The sequence below is a fragment of the Botryllus schlosseri genome, chromosome 1 (genome assembly GCF_051294905.1).
Source record: "Botryllus schlosseri isolate E-star chromosome 1, Bs_hap1, whole genome shotgun sequence".
In the NCBI taxonomy this organism is placed as follows: Eukaryota; Metazoa; Chordata; class Ascidiacea; order Stolidobranchia; family Styelidae; genus Botryllus; species Botryllus schlosseri.
This window is the reverse complement of record NC_137236.1, coordinates 29,931,996-29,942,052: the sequence shown is the minus strand read 5'-3', so window position 1 is coordinate 29,942,052 and position 10,057 is coordinate 29,931,996. Positions and strand designations below refer to the sequence as shown.

Below are 10,057 nucleotides of genomic sequence, written 5' to 3'. Positions count from 1 at the left end.
GGCATAAGCGGTGTCTTACGAAAGTCTAGAAGTGTGCCGTGCTACAAGTCGGCGGTTACGGATTCAAAAATAAGGTATATCAGCCTGGTGTAAATGGTCATTGTACTCGACAAACACTATGATTACCACAAACGACATTAGAGTTGAGTACATCGTAAATGCCGATAATGCGAGTCTTCTCGCTTCGCGTAAGCTCCACTCTCGCACGCTGCGGATACACGTATAGAATAACATACAGTCACTAAAATTTGACGTAGTAAGCAAGTAGTGGGGAATCTCGGCAGACTGGGGCTGCGGGCCACATTATATCATGTATGACGGAAAACTGTCCGCGGGCCGGACAAAATCCCTTCGCGGGCCGGATCCGGCCCGCGGGCCGTATGTTGCCCGCCCCTGTCTTAGATGCTTCGTCTCTTTCCATTCCTTGTAAGTGCGCTCTTTCAAGCTCTTTCCGTAAAAACCTCCGTCGCGGAATCGAGCCTGGGCCCCGTAAAGCTGCTGACTTGTAGCACGGCCCACTTCTAGCCTTTATATAAGATACCGTTTACACTGATAATATGGCGAGGATGGGCCTAGCTATACCTCCAACGCTTAGGTAGATATTCTGGAGTCGACCTCGGTCGGACTCGAACCCGCAACGCATTGGTGTCGCAGCTGTGGACCGCTACGCTATATCTCGTCACAGAAAAGAATAGAGAAGGTGCGCACAACTATATAGTGTACGTTTCGCAGTTCTATGCAACACGATTCATTACCAAACAATTGATTCAGTGAGGTCGATATCACTGCAGTATCTCCTTCATAGTATATTTCATATACAACTTTATTTATTCTGTGCTATGCGTGGCCTACATCGATGGTTTCCAGCATTTTCCTATATATCACGAGCTCCTTGCAGGAAATTTATAAACTCACAGAACCCTGGATCATTGAAATTGGCGATTGGCACATATATTACGTACATTAAACATTAGCTCTGGTGCGGTAGCGACCCAAATATATATATCCTTTGCGACTAATACTTTCGTAACCACTGGCGTAACCGATGCTGTGGTCAGCGTTAGAAAAGTGATTGGCGGGATTTCTCGCTTGAAACGATGATCATGGCACGCCAGTTGGTAATATTTTGACAGTGACATATTTTGTCACGCTGCATACGAAAGGTTGCCGGCCCCTGGCCTATGGAACATGTAACTAAAATGAGAAGGAAAGGAGGAAGTAGCCTAACATCAGATAATAACAATAAAATGCAATCGACTTCTCGACTCGTCTGTCTTTGTTACGAAATACATGTCTTATTTGACGTAGCATCATATTTGGGTTAGATTACATTATGTATATACATTTACTTGAGCTATTTTTCTGTTGTGCCCAGGCTTCAGCAGTTGACTATTCTCTATATTCAGACATGTCTGTTGAGTTTTTCCATCAATAGGTTTTCCAGCATCATCAGGGCTTCTGTTTCGTTTATTTTCCAAAATCTGGGCATCTTTTTCGGCATCATATTTGTTGTTATGACTTTTGCGTCTCGAAAAAAGGAATAGGACGTGTTTTTTAAATTTTTGCCCCTGATGTTTTGCGAAATTTACACCTGCTGCTGTAGTCTCTAGCACCGCACGATATTCATACACACATGCATGTTGCCCGTGAGGTCATATTTTGCGGCGCGCGATCTGATTTCGGATTTCGGAAGAACGCAGAGTATGTCATTTTAAAATGCTAAAATTGACTAGTTGCAAAATATTGCTGTTGTTGTTGTGGCTTCAAAATAAGCTATTCTCTTGTGCCTATAACATCACCATTCCCCCACTTGCTGAAACGGCTTCGGCGATGGTAACAACATTCGATCGAGGCATAATCATCTGATAAGAGTGAGCAGTGGGCATATACCGCCTTGACGACGTTGACGTGCAATGACACTGCTGCAAAGTCTGAGACGCGTAGAAAACGTTTATCAGATCAACATTTACGAGGATATAGTATTTCAGCTATAGTAAATTGTCTCGCTATATAGCCCCAATGTCGTTGTCAGCAGGTATTAGCCCATAGTTCAAAAAAAATGAACTTGTTGATCATTATATTTTTGTTGTATTTGTATTCCTTTCATAAAATATTACTTTATTTTGTGGTAACTATATGCCCGCGTCGACGTCCATGTTAGAGAACACAGCGTTGCATTGATCCGGATTTAAAAATCTGATTGCTGAAAGTGTGGCATATTTTGTCTCGATATTGCATTCTTGCGGCCCGCGGCCTCGACTAAATTTGCAAAGTGGCCCGCGACCAGTTTTGAGTTGGCGACCGCTGCTTTACAACAACTTAAATCTGCATACGGAAGGCTACACCTAGTATAGATCATCGTCCTTCATCACTTGTTGGCTCGCTTATATTCGCAACGCGTTGACGGCAGGGCCGATCATCAGCACAGCGGCCGCGTATATATTGAACTTTCTTCGTACTCCATATTCGCGATCGCCCGACATACTTTCTTTTTCTACGTCTACAATGACGGCTATACGGCAGTTGTCTCACTACGCATTCCAAATGTTAAACAAAAGCTGGACCGACGGAACCATTTTCCCTAATGGCACCATCATCATCATCATCATTGGTTTATTAGCAATTTTATAGGTTCAATGCACCACAAAAATGCGATACAAAGAAAAGATAGGAAGGTGTCGAAGCGACTTGGAGTAGTCTATTGAATCAGACACCCACCTTGGCCTATGCGATGTAAAGAGGAGGCATGCAGACTGAAAGTAAAGAAGATATAGAAAAAGGCAAGTAGCAAGAAATGGGATGGCATGTCATGGAAGGCGAGATCGATAGGTCAGTCGTGGTCCGGTAATGTTGAGGATGGACTAATATTCCACCACGAAACGAATCACCTCGACGGCGACATGACTTGCAGAAAATGCGCAAAAACGCAGATCGTCGCCCTTTACTAAATCTTGTCAAGGTAACAGCAGAATGGCTTGTAACTATTACCTATCATCTAAGCCGGCCAATGAAAAAAATCTCGCCCTCGTATCTTTGCGATTGCGGCGGACGCTTTCGGCTTTTCGGCCCACCGCAGACGATTTCATCTGGCTCGCGAAGCAATCATGAGTTATTTTCAAAATGCTTGGATTATCCAGCACATTTCTATCAGATGTTGAGATTTAGAGAGAAACTACTTCCATTCAATAATCCCTCAATGCAGCAAATCTCGAACATGTTCAATGTTCAGCACACATTTTAAACATCTGAAGGCAGTGTTTCGGTTTCACTTTAGTCACCGTTAGGAAAAAGTTCGTGACATTGACACCTTATTCCGAAAAGGCCAAAAACGTGCACATACACACTGAATTTTGAGTTTTATGGAAAAATAGGCCTACACCATAACATATAGTTAATCACAGAAGCGAAAACGCTAATGCGAACCATTATATGCTGTTTCCATCATGGAGAATGTGATATAGTTCATTAAGAATCCGTGGTCGCACTCCTGTATAACTTCTGATTCAAAAGATCCCATGCCACGAGAGAACCCCGGGTGGTGATATAATAATAATTAATCAAATTCCAACGTCCGCGTGTGCAGTTGAATCGTTTATGCTTTATATATCACAACGCATACGCGAGGCGAACCGAATCGCACATTACGACTAAAGCAAAGGAGGAATAGAGATGACAATTTCTGTCGTCGCTATTAAAGCCACTGATTTAGCGGTTTATACCTGCAGGGTAATTTTGCCAATTGCGTTTTCATCGAAGCAATATTTCATTTCTTTTATATATATCAGGGACATCTAGACTGACTGGTTATCAATCCCTGGTATATATATGTATCTCCATGTCTTCAGTTACAATATAATTAAAGAAAAGATAGCGTTTCGGCTTCCAATGTGGATTTTACTATGGACTATATCAGAGGTCTCAAACTCAAACGTCCCCGCGGGCCAGTTTTGCAATTTTGACGACGCCACGGGCCGCAGCATATATAGGGGTATTATATGTCTTTCCAAGTAGGCCTTATTTGACGGGATGGAATTGTCCTGGCAACAGGCTGACAATAAACACACATCGTCAAAATGTGATTTACTCTAGTATCAATTTATAGGCCTGGCAGTAAAAAAATCATCACATTTAAAACTATTTAAATAAAATTCTTGTTGTACTTGATATATATTAATTATAAGATATAGACACAATATGAGCGGACAAATGTATGATGTCATCATTAAAGTTATCGCCTTTCGATATTTCCAATTCATCAGATTGATAATAGAGACTGATCTGATATCACAACATTTTTGGGTTGGACAGTGTAATTCCAATCCAGGATTCGGGTATACTCCTGATAAGTAGGCTATTAATCGCATGGTCAAATATCTTCGAAAATAGGAGCGGAAAAAAATAGGAGCGGTACCTTGAAGTGGCCTTAATAACATGGTTCAGCGACTAAGCGACCGAAGATGTAACTAAAAAATTGCCACTGGCTGCCATAACTACTTGCTTAGTTAGCGAAATACCAAACTGCGACCTTCTGATCTATTTATTCCCATGACACGCGATTAGTTTGTTGCGTCCATGGTTCCAACAAACTCACGGCATTCCGAGTCCACTCGAGTCATTTTCATTTTTCCATCGAGTCAACCCGAGTTCAAGTAATTTTAAGAAAGGTCGCGTCCAAATCCAACTCACAAATTTCAGTCACGAATCGTCTAAGGGTCAGGTTTTATCATCATGAAGTGAAAATGTGGCGAAATAGTGAATCTTCCACTGCATGGTAGCGTTTGCAATTGATGTGATAGTGAAGTTTGATGAATAGTTTCAGGCTTTCAGAGCAATTTTAGAGGGAATTTACACTTTATAACCTGAAAAGATATATTTGACATTTATATATTGTCAAATTTGTAAAAATCTAAAATGTCGTCGCGGGCCGCACAAAATGCTCTGGCGGGCCGCGTGTTTGAGACCTCAGGACTATATGGATTCCGATGTCGAATGCGACTCTCGAGCTAAAACGTTTGGCTACACCTGCCTTCTATAGTTTCTCATTGGATCATCGTTTGGTGTTACATAAACTTGGTATTTGGTATGGAATTCCCTCAACATATAATATAGGCTAGTTGTTTTCAAAGGATTCCGGCATTTCATCAAAGACTAGGCCTATAGTCATTGATGCGAATGCAAATTCGAAGCCCAAAGGTAATTCTTATTCCAATTAGATTGGCTGAAATTCAATCCCTATATCTACCTACAACGTGCGATTTTTCTTTAGCTGCTGAACATCAACACGACGAGTATAGTTAAATGACAATATCTCGGTCGACATACTTTCAATCAAACATGTGCAAAAGCTATTTAGCTGATCGCGATACTGTTAGGTAGCTGTGAATACCGTAGACATCGCTTGGGGATTAGCAGTTGTGTAGTAGTAGTAGTTGTTGTTGTTATTGCATGCTGTTGTTTGGATTTTCATGGTGTTTCACTATAGTCATTTACACCAGGCTCGTGATCTGCCGATTTGTAGCACATTACTGCACAGTGCACACTGCGCAGTGCGCACAGTCCAAAAACTTTCGTTTTATATTTATAAGCTTTTGTAAGACACCAATTACGCGCGCCAGTAATTCTCAAACTTTTTGTCCTCGCGGTACCCGTTTGGTCAGTCAAAGGCTCCCGCAGCTGGTACCCCTCAGGTTTGAGTTCAAATTCATTTCAAATTTCTCAATTTTCTTTGTGTAAATAGGCTATATAGCCTACTGTAAACTGCAAAAACTGCGCTATTCCAGAAGAACTTCAAGATAAGCTGTGTGTAGAAATCGATAGGCTGGACGGGATATGTTCAATTGTTCATTGAAATATCATATTTGGTGTAGTCTATAATGCCTGCTGCGGTCGTACCCAGGTCCCAGAGCCGTTGTCAGAAAGCGTTACGCATTATTCAGTTCGCCTCCCCTATCTTTGTGAAAGTTAATTTTCGGTTCTCGTTAAGATCAAATCAGAACCGCGGATTTCCAAAACACGACAACATATCTTAAAACTTGCTTCTGACATGCAGCTGCAGAAATCTCATTTGATTTCGTTTTCAAACGATAGAGTCTAGGCCAAAAATCGCGCATAATAGAGAAATGGATTCCGTGGAGAGGTTTCAACCCCTTGGGACACAGTACGAAAATACTTAAGAAATTATTAGTAAAGCGACTATGAAAATGTTCACTTATTTTCAATGAGAGTGACAGCTTCAAATCCAGTTTTGCAAGCATTATTCGAAGTTACCCTGGTCGACCATTAAAAAGTAAAGTTGCGGGATATCTTTTCACCACTTTTACGAGTGAAATGATAGGAACAACTCTGTCAAATATCCCCTGTATCACGGTACCTGAATATAATTAGCCTATTGTACGGTATCAAGGTGGTATAGGTACCCTTCTGACTGCTGATGATAGGATACTATAATTTGCAATTGGTAGCATATATTGCCGAGACCTTATTTTTCATTATCAGTAGCCTAATTGGTTTGTTAGTTAAATTTTTGAATGAAAACATTTTCCAACAGTTATCCAAATCATCATGTTAAGAGGATAAGGATAAGAGGATTAGGTAAAGAAAGTATAAGGGCATGGTAATGTTAATGATACGGGCTACCGATTACCGAGTAGCCAGCGAAATTGGTATAGGGCGTGATGGGGGAGAACTCCCACCAAGGCGTTTTCGCTCAACCCCTTAATGGACATTTTTTTAAACAATGGACATAGCCTATTTGAACATAGAAATCGATAACATTATATCATGAAAAGTCAGTGTGCTAATCCCGCGAAGCGCGAAAAATTTTCAAATGTACTAAATGAATTCCGTCAATAATAATGTCACTTTCATATGCATATATTGCGGGTCGCTTCTGCATACCGCTGGGCTCATATATTCGGCGCTTTGGACATATGAATCCGAAGATTTCGGTGTCGATGCGTCTATCATTTCGTGCAAAGGTTTCATCGCCGACGATCTTTCTGCGTCTGCAGACCCGAAGTAACATGCACAGGACGACACGCTCACTCACAATTGCGAATATAGCCTAGTAGACTCAATTCTGTAAATCGGGCGTAGCTTCAATAATCGTTGGGGTATAATTTTCATCTGAACAAGCCATACACAATGTACAATGCGATAAGACACAATGCGATGTAATAAACGGATAGGAGGATGTCGAATGACACGCAGTTCCGATCGTTTTAATCTAACATCCACCTCGGCCTAGAGTGCCCCAAGTCACAGTTCTTTTTCGGACGTTGACCTTTTTTAAGCCGCGGCCATTTCTACTAGTTCTTTCCATTCCTTGTGCTAGTGGTTTCTTTCGGCGGGTCTTTTTTCCTATGCCTTTTATATCGCCGTAAGACCGGCGACGGCCCAGATGAACCTCCGACGGGAATCCGCCAGATTTGTAGGCGCTTATCGTTACCACTACGCTATCTTCCCCGCCATAATTTTCAGGAAGGGACGAATATATACTAAAAGAAAGAAACCTAGTGCCAATAAATTGCGCGAAGTGTCAAGAAAAATATCAAGTCAAATAGATCTATAACGAAATAGCCTATGCTACTTATGTTCATATACGACAAGGGTCGGCAACCTACGGCCCGCGGGCCGGATCCGGCCCGCCAAGCGAAATCGTACGGCCCGCGACATAATAATTGGTTATCACAAGAATGCGGCCCGCCGCTTCATAATGAGTTTCAATCTGCAGTGCAGCGCTGCATGAAAAAATGCGGCATTGTACGATATAATAGTAGCCTACATCGTATTAGTCTATTGTTACGCCATAAAACAAAGGTGGTTGAAGTAGGAGATGGAGATAGACTAGACTGGATCAGTACTTATCAATCGGGTGTATCTCGCAACCGAAGGTGTTTCGTGCTTTTTTAAAGGGCTAATCACTCTAACGGGGTGTGAGTCGTGTGACAATAAAGGTGTTCTTCCTTTGCTTCAAAAACGCTTGGAGCATCTGAGACGCAATGACGGAATCTCAAACTATTCAATTATAGATAACTAGCCTCCGTATGTTAGTTAGCCTGTCTATGGTTTGATTTTCCAGAAGGCATCGTGTGCCAAGACAAAAAACCTGAATAGTGTTTTGGCCACAATGGGGAAAACTGTTGATATGATTTTTGTCTCATCAACTGAATCAGTTACGCCAGATATTACTAGAAGCAGAGAATCAATATGGCGATGTCATGTAGGCCTATATCTGTCATGCTCGCTCATTGAGTCGAGCAGCTATGCTTACACGAGTGTATGAACTGGGAAATGAAATAGCAACTTTCCTCGAAAATACAAATATCGCCGACTCGTAATCTTGTAATCGAAAATGGGTGTCTCATCTTGCTTTCCTGGTACATTTAACGTCACATCTGAACAAATTCAACTTGCAACTTCAGGGGGAAAACAACTACATACATGAGATGTTGAGGGGCATTCAAAACAAATCTGTGACTCTTGAAATGTCAACAGTACAAAAAAAATTATGCTCACTTTCCTATACTGGAGGAGAGAAAACCTAGTACCAACATTACATTTGTAACTGTGATACAAAATTTAACTACTGAATATTCACCCGCTTTTCCGACATTCCTTCTCTACAAAATGAATTCTGACTATTCAGTACTCTGTTTAATGTGGACGGCAAAACCATTGCCTGAAAATTTCAAATGGGCCTTTCTGAAATGCGATGCAGTTGAATTGAACGACAAATTTTATACCAAGAGCATGACTGCATGACTTTGACAAAGAGTGCGTTCGTGAAATTGGTCTTTATCCCAGCTTGACCAGCAATGCAAAAAAAATTGCATCGATTTTTGGAAGCACGTACGCATGTGAACAATAGTTTTGAACAATGAAATTCACGAAGAGCAAGCTAAGATCACGTATTTCGGACGTCCATTTTGAATAGGGTCTGATTCTTGTTTCATCTGACTTGTTACCAGAAGTTAAAAACCTTTCACAAAGCAAAGCTGCGTCAATTGTCACAATTAGGCCTATTCTGCGTCGTTGAAGTGTAAATACATGTGTCTTCGGATTGGTATGATTGAGACTGCAGCAATGTACGATAATATACCGAAGTGAACGTAAAATATAGTACTAGGAAAGAATCCGGCCCGCCAAAAGGTTGTACACCCGAAGTTTGGCCCGCGACTAGCAAAAGGTTGCCGACCCCTGATATACGAAGATCTACGAAAAATGGGGCGGCTGGCCACTGGTTACGCCATAATGCGTCGGAACTTATATTTTAGTCATCACCATCCCAAATTTCCCGGTCAGGCTAATCAAATATTTGGTTGGCCTTGCAAGTTGACAATAAACTATACTTGGGAATTTTATTTTTTTGACATTATAACTAATTTCGCGAATTACCTTGCGGGTCTGCGGGCCACGCGTTGGCCGCTCTTGGCCTAGGCGATGTAATGAGGCGGCATGCACACTGAATGACGAGAAGTAAAGAAGATAGTACAGAAAAAAGCAAGCGACAAAAAATGGGGTGGCATGTCACGAAAGGCGAGATCGATACGTCAGGCCGTGGACACGTAATATCTACGATAAATAGGATATGTTTGTTTGTTCGCTTTTATTGAAATCTATTTCTCATCGCCCACATCTAGATCAGCCCTGGTTGACTTCAGTTTATTAGAAATTTCATCATTTTGAAACGCCACAAGATTGCGATATAATGAATAAACCATACGAAATAGTCGAGCGTAGTAAGGAGCACGTGGTTAAAAGAAAACCCTCGGATAATGCAACCGAATCTCTTAAATGACAAATTAAGTTGATCAATAAATGCAACAACAAGTCAAATTCTAACGTTGCACCCATGAGAAAGATTGTTCGGATTCCTGTTGAAAGTGACTAAACTAGTCAGTTTCAAACGAACACTAAAAATAAGCATCTCCGCCGGGACTCGAACCCGGAACCTCTGGATTAGAAGTCCAGCGCGCTATCCATTGCGCTACGGAGACGGACGGATTACGCTGTGCAAACTGTTATACATAATTGTCGTGATTCGGAATCTGGGTCG

The 10,057-nt window shown here is 41.5% G+C and overlaps 1 non-coding gene across 1 annotated transcript; it reads right to left on the bottom strand.

The window, feature by feature from the left end:
• Positions 1 to 9,925: 9,925 nt before the first annotated feature.
• On the bottom strand, positions 9,926 to 9,998 carry Trnar-ucu (transfer RNA arginine (anticodon UCU)). The gene has a single exon. It is a non-coding gene; the product is annotated as a tRNA-Arg (tRNA).
• Positions 9,999 to 10,057: the final 59 nt, after the last annotated feature.